General features: G+C 48.1%; 1 long non-coding RNA gene across 1 annotated transcript in view; it reads left to right on the forward strand.

Annotated features, from left to right (window-relative positions):
- Nucleotides 1–24,180, forward strand: part of LOC125759255 (uncharacterized) — an 89,262-nt gene extending 65,082 nt beyond the window's left edge. Inside the window, exon 2 of the long non-coding RNA XR_007416823.1 lies at nucleotides 23,375–24,180. This is a non-coding gene — a long non-coding RNA (uncharacterized LOC125759255). The remainder of the gene's footprint in view (nucleotides 1–23,374) is intronic.
- The last annotated feature ends 507 nt before the right edge of the window (nucleotides 24,181–24,687 follow it).

Raw genomic sequence — 24,687 nt, forward strand, 5'->3', positions numbered from 1 at the left:
CAGAAATTATCAGCACGACGTCTTCATTATCACTGGCATCACCTGCTAGGATTGTGTGAATACGAGCTTTATTTTGAAAAGAAAAACAAGCGGAAGACGACGTGACGCGAAAAATCGGAACGATCATGGGAACCTTGCTCACAGTCAAGGAAATATGGAACAACTTTTTTTTTATAGGGACTACGTGCTTTAGAACAAAACATACGTGTTGTAAACTGAGGCTAGCCAGTAGGCGAAATGGTGGCCTGAAATATTCATTTACATTCACACAAACGTCAGCCTCATCACTTCTTTGTTCATTCGACCATTTCAATGTCAAATAGTTATGTTGTTAAAAAAATTTATTTTTGCCTCAAATACGAGATTTCCGGTTGTAAGTGTCCAAAGGCATACCTTGTGAGGTCTCAAAATTCTCTTGTAAGCCCTGCAATAGGACCCCCCCCCCCCCAAAAAAAAAATGAAGATGAAAATGTCATCGACCCCGAAAATATCTGCGAACAGAAATTTTAATCTAACACTGCGGGAATGCATATCCTATTCAGTATAACGACACATTAGTGTTCACGAGAGCCATATAGTTTTAGTTGAATCCCCCACTCCTTTGTTTAAATGAAGTTTAGTCTCTCTAAGCTTGCTATGCCGAAGCCGTCACAACGGAGTGAAAGCGTTGGTGATGCAGAAACAGCGCTTGCGGAATTCACGTTTTGCTTTTATTTATCGTGCGTTATTCTTATAAACCAATCTAAACGATAGCATCTCGGAAACGCACACGTGCCAGGGGTCCCGTCACAGGGACGACGTTGAATTTTGCTGGTACTCAGTGACACGAGTACATCACGTGACATGTGGAACTACGTGTGAACGTCACTCATGCCTTGGGCTCTTTCCTCGAATGCGCGATCGTACAATCTGGTCCTTACCTGCACTCTATTCTTCGAGGTCACGTGCTCTTCCCTCGTGTGCTACTATAAACAGTTCAGCGAAAAGTATTACCAACCGCTTAGGGAGGGTCACATGAACTTCGGTGTCAATATGCTTCAATATTACCAGTATTGTTCGACGTGAGATGGGCGATGAAGCATACCTAAGTGTTGAAGACACGAACACACGTCATGTTCCAAATATATAATGGGCTGATGCGCAATGACGCTGGTAATTTTTTTTCACTCGTTTCATGTAGTTCTTTCTATTACATACAGAATTTTTCACAGGACCCATGCCCTACAGATTTTTTTAGACGGATTATTCCGTAATTATGTAAAAAAAGAACACACACAATTAAGACTTAAGCAGCGCGCGGCTGGTCAGTATGTTTTGGTAGCGCGGTTTCATCATGAAAATTGCACGCGCCACTCTTATTAGGCCTTTCAGCAAGGTAGCCAGATGTGTTGACAAATATGACCTGGTTACGATGAAAGATGCATTTATGCATATGGTCGTGAAATGGTCATTCAAGCGCTGTATTGCTCAGTTCAGAATTTAATATTTTGATGAACTTTCCCGTGACCATGTTAACCAACATAGGCACAAATACTCAGTAGGCAATACCACACACAGGCTTTCCAGCATTGCCACAAAAACAATCCTGGAAAAATATTACGCTCTGACTTTACCCAAGAGCTGCAGATCTTGAGATTCAAGTTTAACATAGACGAAAAATCATAACGTTTATTATACCAGGCAACCACTCTACGAACTTCAGTTTCATATTACTGAAACACAAATATTTCTCAGGTGAAATATTATCTAGCGCTCTATACTTATCATACTGTTGCCTTTGAAAATTGCAGTAGGCCCTTGTGAGATACAAGGTATACACTTATCTGAACGAGAATTGGAAATACGCTGAAGTCATTCAAAACGGTCAACGCCAACTGCATGCCAAGATTCATATTTATTAGCAAATCTCTCCTAGCAAGCAGGCTGATATGCATGATAATGTTTGGTAAATCGGTGATAGATATGCCATTTCCTCATTCATTAAGACTGAAATGAAGATTACGTAGAGCACTGCTGCACTTTGGTTTTTCATGATCACGCAACTGAGTTAATCAGCCTGAAGAAGTTTACTCCTTTTATCGTCATGTTTATGGTTGCTAAACGGCGATGATACCGGTTATCTGTAATGCGCTTACAGTTTCAATATAGGAAAAAGCGCTGTTATTGTCAATATTTTTAGACCAGGCCACGCGTGATTGACCATAAATGGGTCAATTTTAAGGCCTGCATTAATATTTGGCCATGTTGAATATTTCTCAAATGTTCCATCGTCGCCAGTACTTTGAGAGGGGCTAGTAATGCGCGAAATTAGAGAGCATCACGTATGTTTGGTAATTGTCTGCAACTTAGCAAGCGCGACAGAACACACACAGAATAAAGAGACGCGTAAACGGAACGGGCGCTAGTGACCGCGCCCGTTCCGTTTACGCGTCTCCTTATTCTGAGTGTGTTCCGTTGGCTTGCTAAGATGCGCAAGTGCCACACAAATTAACTAGCCCAATTTTCTGCGTTGCATAGTTCGTTAAACATACAACATGTGCCCAGAGCAAGCAGACTTCTACAAAATGGGTTATAAAAGCTCAGAATGTGTAACTAAGAAAGCCCTACGCGCACGCTGATACAGCAAAGGAAATATCACAAACTGACAGAACAGATCTTGGGAAGCAATCTAGTTTTGTGTAGGCAAGGCGACAGTTTCTTTTTTGAGAAGGAAACGTACAAAAAAAAGGCTTTCATTTCTTTTGCGCGCGTTTCTACATATGAGTCTGGTAGGGGAAAATGCAGCTGATCAATGGAGATCACACATCTGAGTTAATCACCCTGAAGAAGTGTAACCTTTTTATCGTCATCTTTATGGTTTCTAAATGACCGATGATATCAGTTATCTGTAATAAGCGCTGAGCGTTTCGATATAGGGAAGAGCGCTGTTATTGTAAATATTTTTTCGACGATACCACGTGCGATTCACCAAAAGATTGGATACGAATTTCGAATAATGCTTTTCTATGTCATTTTAAGGTCTGGATCAATATCCGGCCATCTTGAACATTTCGCAAATGTTCCAACGATGCCAGTACTTTCAGAGGCGCTAGTAATGCGCGAAATTGGAGATCATCACGTGTTTGCTAAGTCTGGGCATCTTAGCAAGCGCAACGCAACAAACACAGAAGAAACGAAACGTAAACAGGACGGGCGCTAGATCACTAGCGCCGGTCATGTTTGTTCCGTTTCGCTTGCTAAGGTGCACGAGTTCTACACCCACCAAGTAGCCGAAATTTCTGCGTTGAATAGTTCGTTAAACATACAGTATGTGCCCAGAGCTATCAGACTTCTACAAAAAGGGTTATAAGAGGTGAAAGAGTAGAATGTGTAATTACAAAGCGCCACGCACACGCTGATGCGACAAACTGAAATAATACGAACAGGGAGAATAGGTTGTGGGAAACGTTCTGCTGTTCTGTAGGCAAGGCGACCGTTTCTTTTTTTTGTGTGTGTAAGCAGAAGAACACGCAAAACGGTTTCAGTTCTCTTGCGCGCGCGTTCTTCCTTACGAGTGTGGTAGGTAACAAGGCAGCTAATAAACTGAGAATCTCTTATTTGTTCGTAAGTGTTCACACGGGCACCATAATGCCAAAATGCACGAGCGAATATTAGTAGACTTAATTTTTTACTAACCTTATATTGGACAGGACAATTACTAAAGTTTCATTTTTGCGATAAGATAGAGTAAGGAAGAAATGAATAGACAGCGGCGCTTCGCTGTTTAATACAAGCAAAACCTAGAAATATGTCAATCAGCTCGCCGTTCAATAAATCTTGAATAAAAGTATGTGCATTTAGACGAAGAATGTTAGGGAACCAGGCAGCGGATTCGTGAGGGCAGATCTCCACCAATGCAGCAAATGGGTGGCCCTGAAAAGGGCCTTTGAGGAAGAGCTACGGTGGCCGCTCAACACTGGCGATTTGATGAAACCGTCGAAAGTCAAGCAGCCGTCGTGCTCGAAAACGTCTCGCAGGTATGCGAGCCACGCACCACACACTCCGTAGCCGCACTCTGCGACCGCCGTACGTAGAGCTTCACCCGACAGCCAGCCAACGTCTTCGGGGTCGAAGTCTTGGAAAACAGCCGCCCAGGCCTCGACTGCTTCGCATGCGAAGTATACCAGGTCGGTACGACTGCTCACACCGCGGCGTAGGGCATACTTCAGAACGAATTCCACAGTCCATGGCATGATCGCCCTGGATCTCCCGCGCAGCCTTAGCTGCAAGAGCACGGAACGTACCATTCGGGGATCCATGCTTCTTGATAGAGAGCTAGTGAAGTGGAAAGATGGCCGCGTGTCTTTTTATACACCCGCGCTGAGAGTGCAAGAATTTCTGCACAATGGCATTCTTTAGCCCTGAGCGTTTCTCGCCCCCCCCCCCCCTTTCCATCTCCTCTAACTGTTGTTCACTTGTTTGTTCTCCGCACCTGTGTGTTATGTTTGGACCCCTTCCTGGAAAGCGGGATCCTTCTTGCTTGCTCTTATCTAGACTTTTGTCGTCTAGGTCACGTGGTCTTCCCCCGTGTACCACGTGGTCTTCTCTCGTGTAAACTTCCCTCGTGTGAAGAGGCAGTTCAGCGCAACCTTTTGACCCCACACTTAGCGATGGTCATAGTGAAGACTTCAATAATTTTTGGTGTTCACGGAACGTACCAGTCGAGGATCCATGCTTCTTGATAGAGAGCTAGTGAAGTGGAAATATGGCCGCGTGTCTTTTTATACATCCGCGCTGAGAGTGCAAGAATTTCTGCACAATGGCATTCTTTAGCCATGAGTGTTTCTCTCCCCCCCCCCCTTCCATCTCCTCTAACTGCTGTTCACTTGTTTGTTCTCCCACCTGTGTGTTATGTTTGGACCCCTTCCTGGAAAGCGGGATCCTTCGTGCTTGCTCTTATCTGGACTTTCGTCGTCTAGGTCGCGTGGTCTTCCCTCGTGTACCACGTGGTCTTCTCTCGTGTAAACTTCCCTCGTGTGAAGAGGCAGTTCAGCGCAACCTTTTGACCACCACTTAGCGATGGTCATAGTGAAGGCTTCAATAAGTTTTGGTGTTCGGAGAAAGAATGTTGAAGATATGAATAGACCGATAATAATACATCAAAGCTTATTGAAGCCTTTACTGTGATCATCCCTAATTGGTGGTCAAAAGGTTTCGCTGAACTGCCTATTGTAGTACACGAGAGAAGACCACGTGACCTAGAAGACAAGAGCGTAGATAAGTGCAAGCACGAAGGATCCCGCTTTGCAGGAAAGTGATCCAAACATGACACAGAGGTGTGGAGAAGAAGCACGTGAACAAGCGAGAAAGGAGGTAGAAAGGGGGGGGGGGCAGAATGTTCCGGGCTCTAAAGAATGCCGTTGTGCAGAAATTCGTGCACGTTCAGCGCGTGTGTATAGACCATTTTCACGGAGAGGAGGAGCGTAGCCTCGAACCGGTGTATTTTCGCCGCTCTCTCTCTCTCCACCGCGTCTCCAACCGCCCGACCGCTGCCGCTGGTGTGTGCGGATTCACTATAGGATTCACGAGTTTTGCACGCGTGGTGCGTGAGAGGTCAACGTGTTTGCATATTTCGACGCGCTGAAGCAATTATGCTGCCGCAGATCGAGGTGTCGGACGACAACAGGTTGACGAGCAACCACTGCGCTGTGTTTGGCTGCGGCAACAGGTATACGGAAGCGTCAAGGACTGGCAGCCGAGGCATGCGAAGTGCACAATCCGTTTAAATGACTTCGCTTCTCTTAGGTCGCGTGCCTTCTCCCGCATGTAGTATATTATATGTGGTGCCTTCACTTATGGCCACTTTTTCAAGTCTTCACACAGGTTGTGATTGTGCTTGGGTGCTGGTATACTTTATCATCTGCACCAAAGAGAAGAAATCTCAAGGCTGATGATTAATATCAAAAGGTTTGGCCAAGAGTTGTTCTCTCATAACATCAACCTCTCTGATTTCTATGCTACAGCACATGATTTACAATGCCTGCGGCTAGAAAATGTTTCATCTTTGTGCGTGCAATTTCTGGATTATCGAATTAGCACTTTCCAATCTACATGACAGAAAGGCCCGCATGACATGTGTGCTTTGGCGCAGGTAGGCGTCTCTAACGTTTCGTCGAGAGCACGTTCTTTCTCGACTTGCCAATCTTGTGACGATAACTGGGGTAGCGTTATTACAACCGCGCCTTTTCTTTTTTCGCGCGGCAACCTGGGTGTCGTGAATAATCGGCCCACGTTCGTTAAAGCCAGGTCGTTACCTGGACACGTGCGCTCGTCGTAATGCTTCTCAAATATACGCCAGAAAACAATCTGACAATAATGTTACCAAAAACGGGCGCCCTTTCGGCGTATCGCTAGTGGCGGCGGCGCGCGCCGAAGCAAACTTACGCCATGCCATGCTTCCAGATGTGCAACAGGCCTATTTTCATTTTATCATCGTGTTGTTTCTACGCCGAATTTTGAGCTCACCCGTCGTACGTCTGTTTCTTATCATGAGGCAACGATCAGAGGCCACAAGCTTTTAACTCCGACGGCGACACGAATGAACACAGGCATGGGTGTTTGTGTTCCTGTCGTTCCATGATTATTGTATTGCGACGTGCTAAGCGGAGCCAAATGGTCTGTTAGGACGTTTAACTTGAATAATCACGGCACGGAAATCTGAGAGTCATCTTAAACACTAATGCGCGCACCTAGCGCGCAGCCGGACGAAGGCCTACGTGTTCGCTCATTTCAATTTACGTTTCTCCGATTACTTCGAGAGTTGTCCAAAATGTTAACGCTCTCTTATAGTGCATATTCCAAGAACCACACGAGGGCAGCTATAACAAAACATACAAAGCGCAAGTACCATTTTACAGATGCTGCTTAAGAACTGCATTGGCATTCTACTCATCGTCGGCGCTGCTGCGGGAACGTCTCGTGGCAGCCGCTGCTTGCTGTTTCAGCCATTTTAAAGCTGACAGCTAAGCGATTATTTGCCAGCGCTAGGGGCCACCCTACCAGCGCCTTTACACTCGAAAAGCGTTGCTCTGTTTTGCCCGTGTACCGCGAATAACAGCAATACCTTGTGAACTGAGCGTATACGCTGCATACACTGCCACGGAACCCCACACACCGGAAGGGCGGCGAAACATCGCAGACGCTAGACGGCGCTGCGGCGGTGGAGAGCTTTAAAAATGGCAGCCTCCTTGTGAAATTGGTGTATAGAAAGACAAGTGGCCGGAGTGCTACTCGGAGGGGTGGAATGGCTGCGGGAATTTGATACAGTTCCTTATTTTTGCGCCAAGCTGAGCCAAAACCGTGAAATTTGTTGAAATTGCGCCACGCTGCGCCAAAATTTCCGACCAGTTTCAAAATTTTCTGAGTTGCGCAAGTTTTAGCGAGAAATGAAGGCCGCGTTGGTCATGTGCAGTGTGGGCATCATCGTCCAATACACACGCGCAGACCCTAAATCTAACCCGCCGCGAAAGAAAAGAAAAAACATGGTTGATCGCTCCGTCATAGGAATCGGAATAACACGCAAGTAATGCGTGCCGTTACAGAAGTAACTGAATGTTTACTGTACATTGATATAAGAGAGTTTGCACAATGTATGTGATATCTGGCAGCTAATGGCACCGTTTAACGTGTATGCACCCACTTTGATGATTGGTGATACATCCCTATCCAGACGACTAACGTCCATGTTAAATGATAAAACAAACCCTTGTGGTAGCTGTAGTAGTCAACGGTGAAAGCGTAATCAAAGAAGGAGGTGTGATAGCCAGAAGAGCGTCGCATATTGGACGCAGAACTTGGTCGCCATCCCGCGGCATGTTAAAATGTGATTGAGCACCACGACCGGACTAGAGGAAAAACGCAAAGCGCGTCGTGCCGCCCCGGTAGCCCGGCCGCGATTTTTCCTCGGGGCGAGCGCGTGAACGGGGAACGCGCTGTTACAGCCAGGTGAGGCAGGCGCGCGTCACAGAGCTATTTTCGATTTGGATTAGCGTGATGCTATGAACGAGGCCGACGCTTTTTACGACGCTTGGGCCAATGTCGCCACCTTGCGGTGTGCTAAGGCATTGACAAAATTGAACTTCTATTGAAAACGCGCCGAATGGGACGGACGTGTAACGCGGTGCATGTGCGAATCGTGGAGGCCATAGTAATGACCAATTACTTTGCCTTGCCGCTCCCAAAGGGCAACACCACCCCGCCGACCGGGAGAGTGGTAGATATAAAAGGCGCGTTTGTAACGCCTCTAGAGTCTGTGACTGTGGCGCAGTGGATAGCGTGCCCGGCATCTGTTGTTGCGGACCGAGCGGTGGTGGGTTCGATGCCTGGTGACGGAACCTTTTTTTCTTTGCCATCTGATCGTGTACCTTTTTTCGACGTCATTTCCGTGACGGAAATAAGTCATTGAAGTCTTGGTGGACCCCGGCATAAAACACTTGTGTTTAAAAAGTCACAATTTCACTGCAAGAACGAGGTAAGCAATGCGATAGCAACAAATTGTAATGTTATACGAAGTGAGGCTGGCAGCAAACGCTTCTGTATCCGATCTCGCGTAACTCTACAAAACGTTGGTGTAAGAGAATACGGCCGCTCCAGGGAAAGGTGCTCTTTCTTTCCGCGCAGTGTCTTCGCATTGAGAGCGCAGCGCGACTACGAGCCGCCCGCTGATGACGGGTGGCGCGTTTCCTCTCTTCTTCGACGACAGCCCTCCCGAGCAGAGTGGTCTTATCGCATGCGCTCCGAGCGACGGAGTTGGGCTGGCTCGTTTGATCTCTGCTTCAGCCGCGCTGGTCACCCGCACTCACGCGCTTTAAACTGCGGTAGAAGACACTTTGTGCAGGGGGAGGTTGTCAACTTGGACTTTATACGGGACGTGACGGCAAAAACTCGTTGAGAATGTCCACATGATTGCTATCGCAATAAGAAAGGACAGTGGTTCTCAAATTTCCTGATGCTTGTTTAGTGCGTGCAGAACGCTTTTTAAGCCACTTTTGCCGCATCGCATAGGTGCTCTGCGAAAAAAGCGTAGTAAGATTTACAAGGGGTTATTCGCACTAGATGTCAGGGACACAGCACATTTTTTCCCTTAATTACTCATTCGTGCACGCGCCGTATAATTGTGAGTATTAGTATGATCGCTGACGTCGAAAAAATTATTGGCAATCATTTGGAGCTGCTGTGTATGGCTTTTCTGCGGCCTTGAGAAACAAACAGACAAAAACGTATGCGAGTTTTCTTTCTTCGCCACCCCCACTTGCTCCTGCTATACGAATCTCCCGAATTTCAAGGTTGCCAGCTTCGCAGGTCCACATTAGCATTCGCAGTGCCTGTCGAATTATTTTATAGGCCCTGCAAATGCTAATGTGGACTTTGTCATTATATGCACCATGGGGTGGCTTAACACACTGCTTTCATTGAAATAGGAGTGTCCACGTGCACTGTGCACGAGTTAGCTGATGCGGAATGGTTTGTACCTATTTTTGTTTTCTTTTCTACAAGTAGGTCTTCTTTGTTATATTGCTCAAAATTTGGAATCTCGTGCTAAAAAACTTTCTTTTTTTCATAACTTGTTCCAACTATGGAATTTAGGGCTCCAAAAGCAACGTTTCGCTACTCCAAAAATAGCCCCACATCCTATTTCGGCTGGTGCGCCACGCTTTCTATCAAGCGGTATATCTTCTCCACTGCTGCGCTCAGTGCTCTTGCAGCTGAGTCTTCGAGGGAGCCTCGCATCTAGTCCGCGCGGTGCCCGCAGGGGCGTCTGCGCGAGCAGGCGTTTGGTGTGTAGCGACACCACGGACCCGAGCTAACGGGGGGGTTTCGACCCCCTCCCACGCCTAGCCGTGCGTGGCTTTGCCGTGTCCGGAGAAAAGGGGATCCTAGGGGTTGAGCCGACGCCGGGTGATTGGACCTTTAAGGCCCCCCAGCAGAGGCAACACACCCCTTTGGCCCCGGCTTCACGTAGACGGCACCCCTGGGCTGACCCACCCAGGGGAAATCGGCAGTCGCCTTTTCCTGTCTCTCTCTCTTCTCCCACCTTCGTCTATCTGTCTCATTTTGCATCTTTCCTGTCCTCTCCTCTCTTCCATTTACTTCCACTTTTCCTGGCGGCAAGGGTTAACCTTGTGTGGCTATCCTACCTAGGGTAAACCATATTTGGTTATAGGAACGGCACACTACTGGCGTTCCGCAGACTTGTTCACGCGTTCTGCGACGTCCCCTTGTTGGGCTCCGTGGTGGGTGGTAGGCGCCGTTTCCGAGCAAATTACTTTTTTATGGGAACCTTCAACCCTTCTCCAACCGATCGTGCCCCGAAAAGGGTACGCACCGACGCAACGTCACTCTTCTGTCCCAAAAGCAAAGAAACGTTCCCGAAATTTCATGTGATTCACTGTGAGCAACCAACGACAAAAGCTAGAGCTATTTCACCCTTCCTAGTGGCCAAGAGCCTAAAGGAGACGATTGGAGCCGGTTACAAAGCCGCAAGGATGGCAAGTGGGGATCTGCTGCTCGAACTAAAAGACAAAGAACAGTTCAACAAACTCGCACACCTAGTAGCTTTTGGTAACATACCTGTATCTGTAAGTCCACACCGAATGATGAACACAGTGAAAGGCGTAGTGTCGGATGAAGACTTGATGACATTGAGTGAAGATGAACTTCTCGACGGATGGAGGGACCAAGGTGTAATTCTTGTTCAACGAATCAAAATCAAACGGAACAACAGCGAAATCTCAACGAAGCACCTAATAATTACCTTCAGTTCAACCACACTACCCGAGACTCTTGAAACCGGCTATGTGAAACTTCATGTCCGACCCTATATCCCTAACCCGAGGCGTTGTTTCAAGTGCCAGAGATTTGGTCATGGATCGCAGAGCTGCCGAGGGCAGCTTATTTGCGCTAAGTGTGGCACCACCGGCCACAGTACTGATGATTGCAGGAATGATGAGGTCCATTGTGCAAACTGCGAAGGCAGTCACCCCGCATACTCCAGAGCTTGCCCGGCCTGCAAGAAAGAAAAGGAAATAATCACTATAAAGGTAAAGGAGAATATATCATTCCGCGAAGCAAGACAACGGATTGCATCGTCATTCCCACTGAAATCATCCTTCGCCGAAGTGGTGCAACGAGGGGCGGCACCACTAAGGCCCTTGGCAGTTGCCCTGACCACGTCTAGCGTGCCGAGGCTAACGCCACTCGCCCCTACAGCGGGAGCAGCCAGCGCTGCCCTGCCCACTGTCACTCAGTCCGCACCAGTGGCCTCCACAAGCTCTGGCAGCAGCCAGGGCAATGACGAGGCCAAGGGGGTCCCATCGACCTCCGCCTTGGTGGGGGCAAGGACTTGGACGACCGCGGCGAAGTTTACACTACGCAAACACCACTCGGTAGAGCGACTGTCTGTCGCCTCTCAAGAGGCGATGGACACAACTGGTCCACCGGCGCAAGCTGCGCCGAAGGAGCGGCGAGCATCTCTCGACCGCTCCAGAAAAGACAAAACACTAATTACAGGGCCTGGCAAAGGCTCTGTAAAATAAGTGACTCTCCTTCCTTTGCGACACACAGCACACGCACAGACATTCAAAATGAACAACATATTACAATGGAATGCTAGAGGACTTTTACACAATCTTGACGATATACAAGAACTCCTCACCACTTTTCGTCCAAAGGTGCTGTGTGTACAGGAGACGCACCTTAATCCTACACAGACGAATTTCCTCCGTCATTACGTTGTTTTCAGGAAAGACCGCCAGAATGCTCTTGCATCATCTGGCGGTGTAGCCATCATACTAGACAAAAACGTAGCATGTCAGCACTTTCCGCTCCAAACGGCACTGGAAGCAGTAGCCGTTCGAGCTATAATTGTAAATAAACTCATCACTATCTGCTCAGTATACATACCCCCACACTACCAGCTAGACAAACACGAATTTCAATCTTTTATTAATGAGTTGCCCGAGCCTTACCTCGTTCTCGGCGACTTTAATGCTCACAGTGGCCTGTGAGGGGACTCTCGCACTGACGCGCGAGGCCGCCTCATAGAGAATTTCCTGTTTTCTAGGGGCGCATGTCTACTCAACAAAAAAGAACCCACATTTTTTAGCCTCGCAAATAGATCGTATTCATCCATTGATCTTAGCATCATCTCTGCATCTATTTTACTTGATTTTAACTGGGAAGTGGTTAGAAACCCTTTTGGGAGTGACCACTTCCCAATACTCCTCCAAACACAGACAAACGAATCTCCACCCCAGGCCCCTCAGTGGAACCTTGACAGAGCCAACTGGGAGGAGTTTCACAACACTACTAATATCTCGTGGGCGGATATGGCTTCTTTAGGTATTGACGCTGCTGTAGAGTTTTTTACCGCTTTTATAATCAATGCCGCTTCTAAATGTATACCTGAAGTAACCAGGGCGACAGGCAAACGTCGTGTGCCCTGGTGGAACGACGAGTGCCGCGAGGCTCGAAAGAAACAGAATAAAGCGTGGGGGCGTCTGCGCGAATCCCCCACAGCAGAAAACCTCTTCAATTTTAAACAGATCAAATCTCAAGGACGGAGGACGCACCGGCAAGCCAGAAGGGACAGCTGGCAGAGGTTCATATCGGGTATTAACTCCTATAAAGATGAGGCCAAGGTATGGAATAGCGTTCAGAAAGTTCGAGGTCAGCCAGCTTATTCCTTACCCTTAGTTGACACCCAGGGAGAAAGCCTGGAAGATCAAGCTGACTCTCTGGGAGCACACTCCCCAACACGTATCCAGTTCTGCACACTATTCCAAAACCTTCCAAAGGTACAAAACGAGAGTGGAAAGAGATAGGTTGGAAAGAAAATCAATAAATAATGAAGCATACAATGAACCGTTCTGCTTAGCAGAGCTGCAGGCAGCACTGAGCTGCTGCACCGAATCTGCCCTAGGCTCTGATCGTTTTGTATACAATATGGTGAAACACTTATCCCATGAAACACAAAAAACACTGCTTTCCCTCTACAATACCATATGGTTTTCCGGTGCTTATCCCTATTTCCTGGAAAGAGGCTATCGTGATACCTGTTCTGAAACAGGGAAAAGATCCATCGTCTGTCACAAGTTACAGGCCCATCGCGCTGACAAGTTGCCTATGCAAAGTCTTTGAAAAAATGGTCAACTGCCGGTTAATACACTTTCTCGAAACAAACAAATTACTAGATCCGTACCAGTGCGGATATCGAGAAGGTCGATCAACAACCGACCACTTAATCCGCATTGAGTCTGCAATCCGCGAAACATTTGCACATAAACAGTTTTTTCTCTCAGTATTCCTTGACATGGAAAAAGCATACGGCACAACATGGCGGTTTGGAATACTGAGAGACCTCTCACAGTTAGGTATACGAGGTACGATGTTAACAATAATTGAAAGTTACTTGTCCAATCGTACATTCCGTGTTCGAGTGGGTAATGTGTTATCGCGACCATTTGTGCAGGAAACTGGTGTACCACAGGGTGGTGTGCTGAGTTGCACCCTTTTTATTATAAAAATGAATGCCTTACGTTTCTGCATCCCACATAACATATTCTATTCCACATATGTGGATGATGTCCAGATCGGTTTTAGGTCTTGCAATCTTGCTATGTGTGAGCGGCATGTTCAGCTCTGTCTGAACAAGGTGTCTTAATGGGCCAACGAAAACGGGTTCAGGTTAAGTCCACAAAAAAGCACATGAGTCCTCTTTTCTAGAAAGAGAGGCCTCCACCCAAATCCCGAAATTGTCTTGTATGGCCAGCGATTACCTGTAGAGGCGGAACATAAATTCCTAGGCCTAATACTGGACTCAAAACTCACATTTATAGCACACATCAAGCACATAAAAAACAAGGGTATGAAAACAATGAACATCCTAAAAGTGCTGTCCCGCACTGCATGGGGCAGTGACAGGAAGTGGCTGATGAATCTATACAGAAGCCTCATTCGCACGCGCCTAGATTACGGGGCCGTTGTTTATCAGTCTGCGACACCAAGCGCCTTGAAGATGCTTGACCCTGTTCACCATCTAGGCATTCGCCTTTCTACCGGCGCGTTCAGAACGAGCCCCGTAGAAAGCCTCTACGTTGAATGCAACGAGTGGTCGCTCCACCTGCAGAGATCTTGCACGTCCTTTTTTTATTACCTGAAAGTGAACGCAGACAAAGAACACCCCGCACACTCTACCATCAATGATTTGTCGAGTTCTGCCTTGTTTAACAATCGTCCTGCGGTGAGACAGCCCTACTCACTTCGTGTGAGGGCTCTAGCTGAGGAAACGAGTGTGCCACTTGATGAACACCGTTTGATGGCCCCCGCTGCATATCTGCCGCCGTGGCAGTGGCAGCTCATAGACTGTGACGTTTCCTTTGTAGAAGTAACGAAACACGCACCTATTGCACATATACATACTCACTTTCTCGAACTGCAGCAAAAATACACCTGTCCTGCATTCTTTACGGATGCTTCAAAGTCTCACACCGGTGTGTCCTATGCAGCCGTTGGTCCATCCTTTTCCGACTCCGGTATTCTACACCCTAATTCAAGTATATTCACTGCAGAAGCCTACGCGATGCTTGTGGCTGTTCAACACATTAAAGAATTAAAATTAACACGTGCAGTCATATACACGGATTCTCTGAGCGTTGTAAAAGCTTTAAAAACTTTGAACAAACATAAAAATCCTGTCCTTGTGTCCCTTTACTCCCTATTATGCACGCTCTACACACTAAAACAACATGTTGTAGTGTGCTGGGTGCCAGGGCCCCGCGAAATCGGGGGAAATGTGTTGGCGGACCAGCTAGCTGCGCCTGCCCAAGAAAACGCTGCCGCCAATACATCCATACCTGTCCCTTCACTCGACCTAAAACCATTCCTTAAAAGAAAGCTCAGGGACCACTGGCAGCGGTCGCGGGACAGGCAAACACAAAATAAACTTCATCTTATCAAGCCACATATCTCGTATTGGCCGTCAATAACAAAGTCACGCGCACAGAACACTTACAAGGATAAGATTAGGGCACACACACAGTACACACTAACACCTTCTATCGCCCGCAGGGGCGTCTGCGAAAGCAGGCGTTTGGTGTGTAGCGACACCACGGACCCGAGCTAATGGGGGGGTTTCGACCCCCTCCCACGCCTAGCCGTGCGTGGCATTGCCGTGTCCGGGGAAAAGGGGATCCTGGGGGTTGAGCGGACGCCGGGTGATTGGACCTTTAAGGCCCCCGGCAGAGGCAACACACCCCTTTGGCCCCGGCTTCACGTAGACGGCACCCCTGGGCTGACCCACCCAGGGGAAATCGGCGGTCGCCCTTTCCTATCCCCCTCTCTTATCTTTTTCTTTCCTATCTTCTTTCCTTTCTGTCCTGTCTCCTTTTTCTTCAGTTACTTCCCAGTTTTCGTAGGCGGCTCGGGTTAACCGTGTATATGTGTCCTCTCTTGGACATAATATATTAGGTTATAGCGGCATTGTACGGCTGGCGTTTGCAGCCTTACATGTTAAGTTCTGCAGCGTCCCCTTGTTGGACTCCATGGTGGGTGGCCGCCAATGCTGCCGAAACAAACACATTTATCATGGAAACTGTTCCATTCCCCCGCCTCCTTGATCGTTATCCTCACAAGAGGGTGCGCACCGACGAAATACTCCACTCTCTGACCCGACCAACAAAAACGTTCCCTAAATTTCATGTGCTCCACAGCCAGAACCCCGAAAAACTAGCAAGAACTATTTCCCCTTTCATAGTTGCAAAATCCTTGACCGAAGCCTTTGGGCCGGGCTACAAGGTAACCAAAATGGCAAGCGGTGACCTCCTTCTCGAGGTCCCAGCTAAACAACAGTACCAGAAACTCAGCAATCTCGTAACACTCGGAACCGTACCCATTTCAGTGTCACCCCATAGGTCCATGAACAGCTCACGCGGAGTCGTTTCGGAAACCGACCTCATTGACCTGTCTGAAGATGAACTTCTAGAGGGATGGAAGAACCAAAACCTGACCCATGTAAAACGGATCGTTATTAGGAGAGAAGGCAAGGAAATTCCCACGAAACATCTCATTCTTACATTTGCATCCAGTGTTCTCCCTCAAACCATCGAAACAGGTTACATTAAATTAACTGTCAGACCATACATTCCTAATCTCAGACGTTGTTTCCAATGCCAGAGATTCGGCCACGGATCATTGAGCTGCCGTGGTCATCAAACTTGCGCTAAATGCGGTGTACAAGGCCACATATCCGACAACTGTAATGGCGCACCGCACTGTGTCAACTGTAACGGCGATCATCCGGCGTACTCACGCGCATGTCCAAACTGGCATAAAGAAAAAGAAATCATCACACCAAAGTACAAGGAGAACATTTCTTTCCGGGAAGCCCGTAAAAGGTGCTTGCCATTTCACACCACACCCTACGCTGATGCGGCACGCCGGGGGGCAACGTCGCATCGGCCTCCGCCACTCCCTCGGTCCACGCAGAGCGAACCGTCGGCTGTGGCGCCTGCCCCCAAGGCGGCAGTAGTTCAATCTACTCCGCCAACTCGCAAAGAGAGCCCGTCGACTCCAGGGTCATCGGGTCTCAAGGCCTCGTCTCGCCAGACGAGGCCCGAAACTCGAACCACCAGCTCGCACGTGCGGGCATCCAGTGCCTCCCAGAAGGCAATGGACACTACTTCGGCACCACTGGTGCCGAAAGATCGGCGCAGCTCTCTGGAGCGTGCTAAGAAAACTAAGAAGCCGATAATGGGGCCGGAGGACGGGACTGTTACTTGAGTCCAACTCCCCACCTAAACGACCAGAACTCCCGTTTCGTACACACAGCACTACCTTAGTTTCATCATGAACACGCAAATAATCCAATGGAACGTGAGGGGCCTTCTCAGGAACCTAGATGATGTTCAAGAACTTCTCCACAAACACAAACCAAAAGTGCTGTGTGTACAGGAAACACACTTGAAACCAATACATACTGACTTCCTCAGACAGTACATCATCTTCCGCAAAGATCGCCAGGATGCTCTCACATCCTTTGGCGGCGTTGCTATAATAGTAGATAAAAATATAGCATGTCGGGTATTGCAGTTGCAAACGCCCCTGGAGGCAGTCGCCGTTCGCGCTGTTCTTCTCAACAAGCTCATCACTATTTGCTCACTCTACATAACCCCACACTACCAGTTACACAAACACGAATTTGAGGCCTTTATTGATGAATTGCCAGAACCATACCTCGTTCTTGGCGATTTCAATGCACACAGCAGCTTGTGGGGGGACTCTCGCAGCGATGCGCGAGGCCGTCTCATTGAGCAGTTTCTGTTTTCCGCTGGTGCATGCCTGCTCAATAAGAAGGAGCCACCATTTTTTAGCCTCGCAAACAGGAGTTACTCATCTATCGACCTTAGTATTGTTTCACCCACCCTTTTACTTGATTTTAACTGGGATGTCACTAAAAACCCCTACGGGAGCGACCATTTTCCCATATTGTTAAGATCGTCAGAAGAAAACGAATCTCCACCACGGGCTCCCCAGTGGAAGGCTGATGCAGCAGATTGGGAGAAGTTTGGAACCCTCACCCGTATCTCGGGCTGAAATGTCATCCTTAGAAATTGGTGCTGCTGTTCAGTTTTTTACCGCTTTTATTATTGACGCCGCTTCGAAATCTATTCCACAATCAAGTGGCATTGCCGCCAAACGTCGTGTCCCATGGTGGAACGACGATTGCCGGAACGCTCGAAAAAAGCAAAACAAAGCGTGGGGGTTACTCCGCGACTGCCCTACTGCTGAGAATCTTATGAATTTTAAAATGATCAAGTCCCAAGGCAGGCGAACACGCCGACAGGCAAGAAGAGAAAGCTGGCAGAAGTATTTATCAGGTATTAACTCCTGCACAGACGAGGCTAAGACGTGGAACAGGGTAAATAGGTTAAGAGGCAAACAAACACATTCACTTCCTTTAGTAAACACAGATGGCAACAGTCTGGAAGACCAAGCAAACTCTCTTGGTGCACATTTTGAACGTGTGTCTAGCTCTACGCACCACTCCGACACGTTTAAACGACACAAAACAACTATAGAAAGGCAAAAGTTAGAAAGAAAATGTGCAAAAAACGAATCATTCAACGAACCCTTCAACTTAGCTGAACTGCAGGCCGCGCTTAACTGTTGCAATGAATCTGCCCCAGGATCTGACCGTGTTATATACCAAATGCTTAAACAATTACCCTACGAAACACAGAAAACTCTCATCTGTCTCTACAACGCTGTATGGACTTCCGGCGAGATTCCCCCTGCCTGGAAAGAGGCCATTGTTATCCCTGTTCTGAAAGAGGGAAAGGATCCATCTAGTGTTTCTAGCTACAGGCCCATAGCATTAACAAGTTGCCTTTGTAAAGTATTTGAGAAGATGATTAACTGCCGCTTGACACATTTCCTAGAATCAAACAAGCTGCTTGATCCATATCAGTGCGGCTTCCGAGAAGGTCGCTCCACCACTGACCACCTCGTACGTATTGAGGCACAGATCCGCGAGGCTTTTGTCCACAGACAATTCTTCCTCTCTGTATTCCTAGATATGGAGAAGGCCTATGATACGACGTGGCGGTTCGGCATACTGAGAGACCTGACACACTTAGGCATACGTGGACGGATGTTAAATATAATTGAAAGTTATCTGTCAAACCGCACATTCCGTGTTCGGGTTGGAAATGCCTTGTCACAATCGTTCGTGCAGGAAACCGGCGTGCCACAGGGTGCTGTACTAAGCTGTACACTTTTCATTATAAAAATGAACTCGTTGCATCGTTGTATCCCACGAACTATGTTTTATTGCACGTATGTTGACGACATCCAAATAGCATTTAAATCGTGCAGTCTCGAGATTTGTGAGCGGCAGGTCCAGCTCGGCCTGAACAAGGTGTCCGAATGGGCAGATGAGAATGGGTTGCGGTTAAATCCACAAAATAGCACCTGTGTTCTCTTTTCTAGAAAGAGAGGCCTCCACCCAAATCCCGAAATTGACCTCCATGTCCAGCGGTTACCTGTAGAGGTGGAGCTTAAGTTTCTGGGCGTCATTCTGGACTCTAAACTCACCTTTATATCACACATCAAATACATAAAAGATAAGTGCATGAAGACTATGAATATCCTAAAAGTGTTGTCGCGCACTTCATGGGGCAGTGACAGGAAATGCCTAATGAACCTGTATAAAAGTCTCATTCGAACACGTCTAGACTACGGGGCCGTTGTTTATCAGTCTGCAACACAGAGCGCCTTGAAGATCCTTGATCCTGTCCACCATTTGGGCATCCGTCTCTCTACGGGCGCTTTTCGAACGAGCCCCGTAGAGAGCCTCTACGTTGAATCCAATGAGTGGTCGCTCCACCTGCAGAGATCCTACATATCGTTCCCATATTTTCTCAAGGTGCACGCAAACAAAGAACACCCCTCACACTCTGCTGTCAATGATTTGTCCAGCTCTGCACTTTTTGACAACCGTCCTTCAGTGAGACAGCCCTACTCACTTCGTGTGAGGGGCCTAGCTCAGGAAGCAGGTGTGCCACTTCTTGAACACTGTCTAATGGCTCCCGTTGCACAACTCCCGCCGTGGCAGTGGCAGCGTGTAGATTGCGATATATCTTTCGTGGAAGTTACAAAACACGCGCCTATTGCACATATCCGTGCATACTTCCTCGAACTACAACATAAATACACTTGTCCAGAATTCTTTACAGACACCTCAAAGTCCAATACTTCTGTGTCTTATGCAGCCGTTGGTCCATTCTTTTCGGATTCCGGTATTCTGCTCCCTGATTCAAGTATCTTCACGGCAGAAGCTTACGCGATACTTGTGGCCGTTAAACGCATTAAACAATTAAAACTACATAAGGCAGTTATATACACCGATTCTCTAAGCGTGGTAACAGCCCTCAAAACTCTCAAAAAACACAAAAACCCAGTCCTCATCTCCCTCTACACACTCCTATGCACGGTCTACGCTCTTAAACAGCGTGTCGTAGTGTGCTGAGTGCCAGGCCACCGCGAGATTCAAGGCAACGTGTTGGCGGACCAGCTAGCTGCATCCGCCCACGAAAGCAGTCCTAATACATCCATAGCCATCCCTGCACTAGACTTAAAACCCTTCCTCAAAAGGAAGCTCAGGGCCTTTTGGCAGAGTACATGGGATAGGCATAAACAAAATAAGCTACACGTCATCAAGCCACGTCTTGGCATCTGGTCACCGGTATCGAAGTCGCGTCACACTGAAGTCACACTTTGCAGAATTAGAATAGGACATACATATAGTACACACGCACACCTTTTGTCCGGTGGTGACCCACCCATGTGTGAAAAATGCGGTGCGCCACTTACTGTCCTGCACACCCTGCTTCAATGCACGCATCTAGATGATATCAGAGAAAAACATTTCCCATCATATCGCCAACATCTTCCACTTCACCCTTCAATGTTCATAGGCAGGGAACCTATTTTTAAACATGACTCACTCTTCCGTTATTTGAGAGACATACACAGTTTTAATGTTATTTACCCAGGGAACCGCAGCACGGCTTCTCCAGAGAGGCCGATACTGCGGTAGTTCTTTCAAAGAAACGCACTGGCCTCCATGCCTTTAGATACAAAGGAAGTGAGGAGGCACACGTGCTAGTCACCGCTTCTCACCTTCCGCAATTATGATTGCTTCTCACCCATTCAATAACCATAGACCATTCCATACTTCATCGCCATAATTTTACTGTATATCTTTTACGCTTGTACAGAGCGCGTCTTTTTAAGGCTCCTTTACAGCCATCCTACATCATGACAATGCAAATCACTGACAAGCCTAAACATCCCATCATTAGTAATGGCGCTCTTTGGCCATCAGTGGCCCTTGCGCCATAAGACCCCATACAAAAAAACACCTTCTATCTGGTGGTGATCCACCCATGTGTGAGAGATGTGGTGAAACACTAACCGTAATTCACATTTTAATACAGTGTAAGGAACTAGAAACGCTTAGAAAACGACACTTCCTACTACCCTACCGGCAACAATTACCACTACGCCCGTCAATGTTCGTCGGTAGGGAACCCGTTTTTAAAGATCAGTCACTGTTCGCGTTTTTTAAAGACGTCGATAGTTTTCACGTCATATACCCAGGGAATCCGTAGCACGACCTCTGAAAAGAGGTTGTTGCTACGGTAGCTATACTGGAGAAAGCATCTGCCTCCTTGCCTTTGATCTCAAAGGCCTTGAGGAGGCATTCGTGCTCCCACCATATCACTATTGTTTTACCATCATGACCACTTGCCATTCATTCTCCATGCCCATGCTTCACGTCGCTCTCATGATTTTATTACATATATGTTTTACCCGCCTTTAGCGCGAGGAATTTTAGGCCCCTATACAGCCAGGTAACATGACCATTGTTCAGTTTCGTTATCATGTCTTGGCGCTCTTTGGCCATCAAATGGCCCTTGCGCCAATAAGCACCATATATCATCATCATCTAGTCCGCGCACCACTCGACGTTACACATTCACGCGTCGCTGTCGTCGAGATAGTCCGACGTGTCGCCGTGTCTCATCCGGTGTGACGCCGCGGGGTTGGTGAACCACCACGGCAGTCGTTGGGACGGCCGCTTCGCTGCGTGGTGGATGGCCAGACCCGTGCTCGGCCACGTCCGAGAACACCGGTAGTCCGGCCCAGCACTGCTCAGCTTTCCTGGCTCGGCGCTCCGCGCAACCGCCCACTCGCCCGCAGGTCTCGACCGTGACCGCAAGCACCGTCGTCGCCTGGCGTAGCTCGTCATCCGAGTCCACCCGTGACAGGTTGAGCGTCGCAACGGGCCGGTAGTCGCCACGAACCCTCGTTCTGCCCCTGCTGCACCGACTGGTTGGTTGGGTGGTTGATCCTCAGCTACTTGGCGCAACCCACCGTGGGGGATCGGCCATGAAACGGGTGGTACCTTATTTTAGAAATAAGATTGTTTTAAAATCCGAATATGTTTAGGAATGAATGGTATAAAAATAAATTCCTCGGCCCGACTTGCTGCTCGAGTAGTAGTAGAATCCTCTACTGCATGGCTCATACCCACCCAGGGGGATTGGCCAAGAAGTTGTCTTACGAAAAAAAAGTTTAAAAAAAATATTTTGAGTATTGAATGCTGATGCCAATAAAAAGAAGCCTTCCAAAAATCTTCTTCTTCGGGCTCCCTCACGAGCGGCGCCGGCGCGCACCACACACGCACTTTCGTCTTCATCTCTCTCCAAATTCGGCTTTCAATCAAAGATATCCCCCACTCGTCACAGTGTGTACTATGTGTGTGTCCTATTCTCATTCTACAAAGCGTGACTTTGACACCGGTGACCAGTCGCCAAGACGCGGCTTGATGACTTGCAGTTTATTTTTGGTTTCTCTATCCCACAAGCGCTGCCAGTGTGCCCTTAATGATTTCTTTAGGACGGGCTTAAGGTCCAATGCAGGGACTGCAACAGATGTATTGGAAGCGCTTTGTTGGACGGATGCAGCTAGTTTGTCTGCCATAACATTGCCTTGTATCTCACGGTGTCCTGGGACCCAGCACACTACAACATGCTGTTCGAGTGTGTAAACGGTACATAGCAGTGAATACAGTGAGACGATGACAGGATTTTTGTGTTTCTTGAGAGTTTTCAATGTCTTTACGACGCTTAATGAATCCGTGTAGACTGAATTTCGTAGTTTTAATTGCTTAATGTGTTTAACGGCAGCATATATCGCATATGCTTCTGCGGTGAAAATACTTGTATTACGGTGCAGAACGCCGGTATCGGAGAATGAGGGGCCAACCGCCGAATGTCCGCCGAATGTCCGTGAAACAAACATTATGAGCCCATTCGGAGCAATAGCAGTTAAAAAATTCGGCAGATCCCACTTACCGTGGGAGTCGATGCTATGCGAAGCATGCAGCGGAGGTGACTGCGGCGTAAATTTTTTTACCGAGCGACACGTTACAAAATGACGCTAAGGATTTGTATAAATTTTATACACACACATATACATGTTGAAGAGCCGCATATGTGTTATATAACCAGTTGTTCACGGTTGGGTAACGCTGCCAATGGCAACGGGGGTATTACCAACACCAGAAGCGGTAAGCTCATATGTAGTGCCCCCGCAGGGGCGTCTGCGCAAGCAGGCGTTTGGTGTGTGGCAACACCACGGACCCGAGCCAACGGGGGGGTTTCGACTCCCTCCCACGCCTCGCCGTGCGTGGCTTAGCCGTGTCCGGGGAAAAGGGGATCCTGGGGGTTGAGCCGACGCCGGGTGATTGGACCTTTAAGGCCCCCCGGTAGAGGCAACACACCCCTTTGGCCCCGGCTTCACGTAGACGGCACCCCTGGGCTGACCCACCCAGGGGAAATCGGCAGTCGCCTTTTCCTATCTCTCTCCCCCTAATCTTCGTCTTTATCTCTCACATTTTATCTGTCCTGTCATCTTCTCTCTTCCATTTACTTCAAATTTCTTGGCGGCGAGGGTTAACATGGTGTAGCTATCCAACCTAGGGAAATTATAACAGGTTATAGCGGCGATGTATGGCTGGCGTCTCCAAGTGTTTGCTTTCAACCTTGTAGCGTCCCCTTGTTGGGCTCGGTGGTGGGTGGCCACCATCGCCGCCGAACTTTACAGTATTTTTATGGCAAAAGCTTTCCACCCCCCCTTCCTGATCGCTCCCTGAAAAGGGGGCGCACCGAAGACACTTTCCTGCTTAACACACCAAAGCCGGCATTCCCAAAGTACCATGTTATCCACAGCCAGAACGAAAAGAAGACAGTCCGAGCGATTTCACCCTTCCTCGTGTCGAAAGCTCTCACAGAAGCAATAGGCCCAGATTATAAATTGACAAAGATGGGAAGTGGCGATCTTCTTCTGGAGGTTCGTGACAAAGCTCAGTATGAGAAGCTGTCTAAACTTGTAGCGTTTGGGGAAACCCCTGTTTCGGTGGGTCCACACAGGTCAATGAACACTGTCCGTGGCGTAATTTCCGATGATGATCTTACTGAACTTTCTGAAAGTGAACTGCTCGAAGGTTGGCAGGACCAGAACGTGGTCAAAGTCCAACGAATAATAATAAGGCGCAACAACAAACAGACCCCTACAAAACACGTCATAATTACCTTCGGAACCAGTGACTTACCAGAATCAATCGAAACCGGCTATTGTAAGCTCCGTGTAAGACCATACATCCCCAACCCTCGTCGATGTTTTAAGTGTCAACGCTTCGGTCGTGGATCGCAGAATTGCAGAGGGCGTGCCACTTGCGCAAAGTCAGCATCCATTCAACACATATCCGACGACTGCACCTCAGAAACAACTCATTGTTCGAACTGTGAAGGAGATCACGCTGCCTACTCACGATCATGCCCCACATGGAAAAAAGAGAAACAAATAGTAGAACTTAAGGTCAAATTCAATCTGTCATTCCAAGAAGCACGTCAACGTTTCGCACTACACAACCCATCCTATCCCTCCTTCGCAGATGTGACGCGCCGGGGCGCCGCGCCACATGTTTCTGCACCCGCGAATGTCACACAGAGTGTTGCCGCGGTCGCGCCACCAGCGCCCCCGGCTGGAGCAGCCTGTACTGCTCCGCCACCTGACAAACAGGGT

The sequence above is a fragment of the Rhipicephalus sanguineus genome, chromosome 7 (assembly GCF_013339695.2).
Source record: "Rhipicephalus sanguineus isolate Rsan-2018 chromosome 7, BIME_Rsan_1.4, whole genome shotgun sequence".
Classification (NCBI taxonomy): Eukaryota; Metazoa; Arthropoda; class Arachnida; order Ixodida; family Ixodidae; genus Rhipicephalus; species Rhipicephalus sanguineus.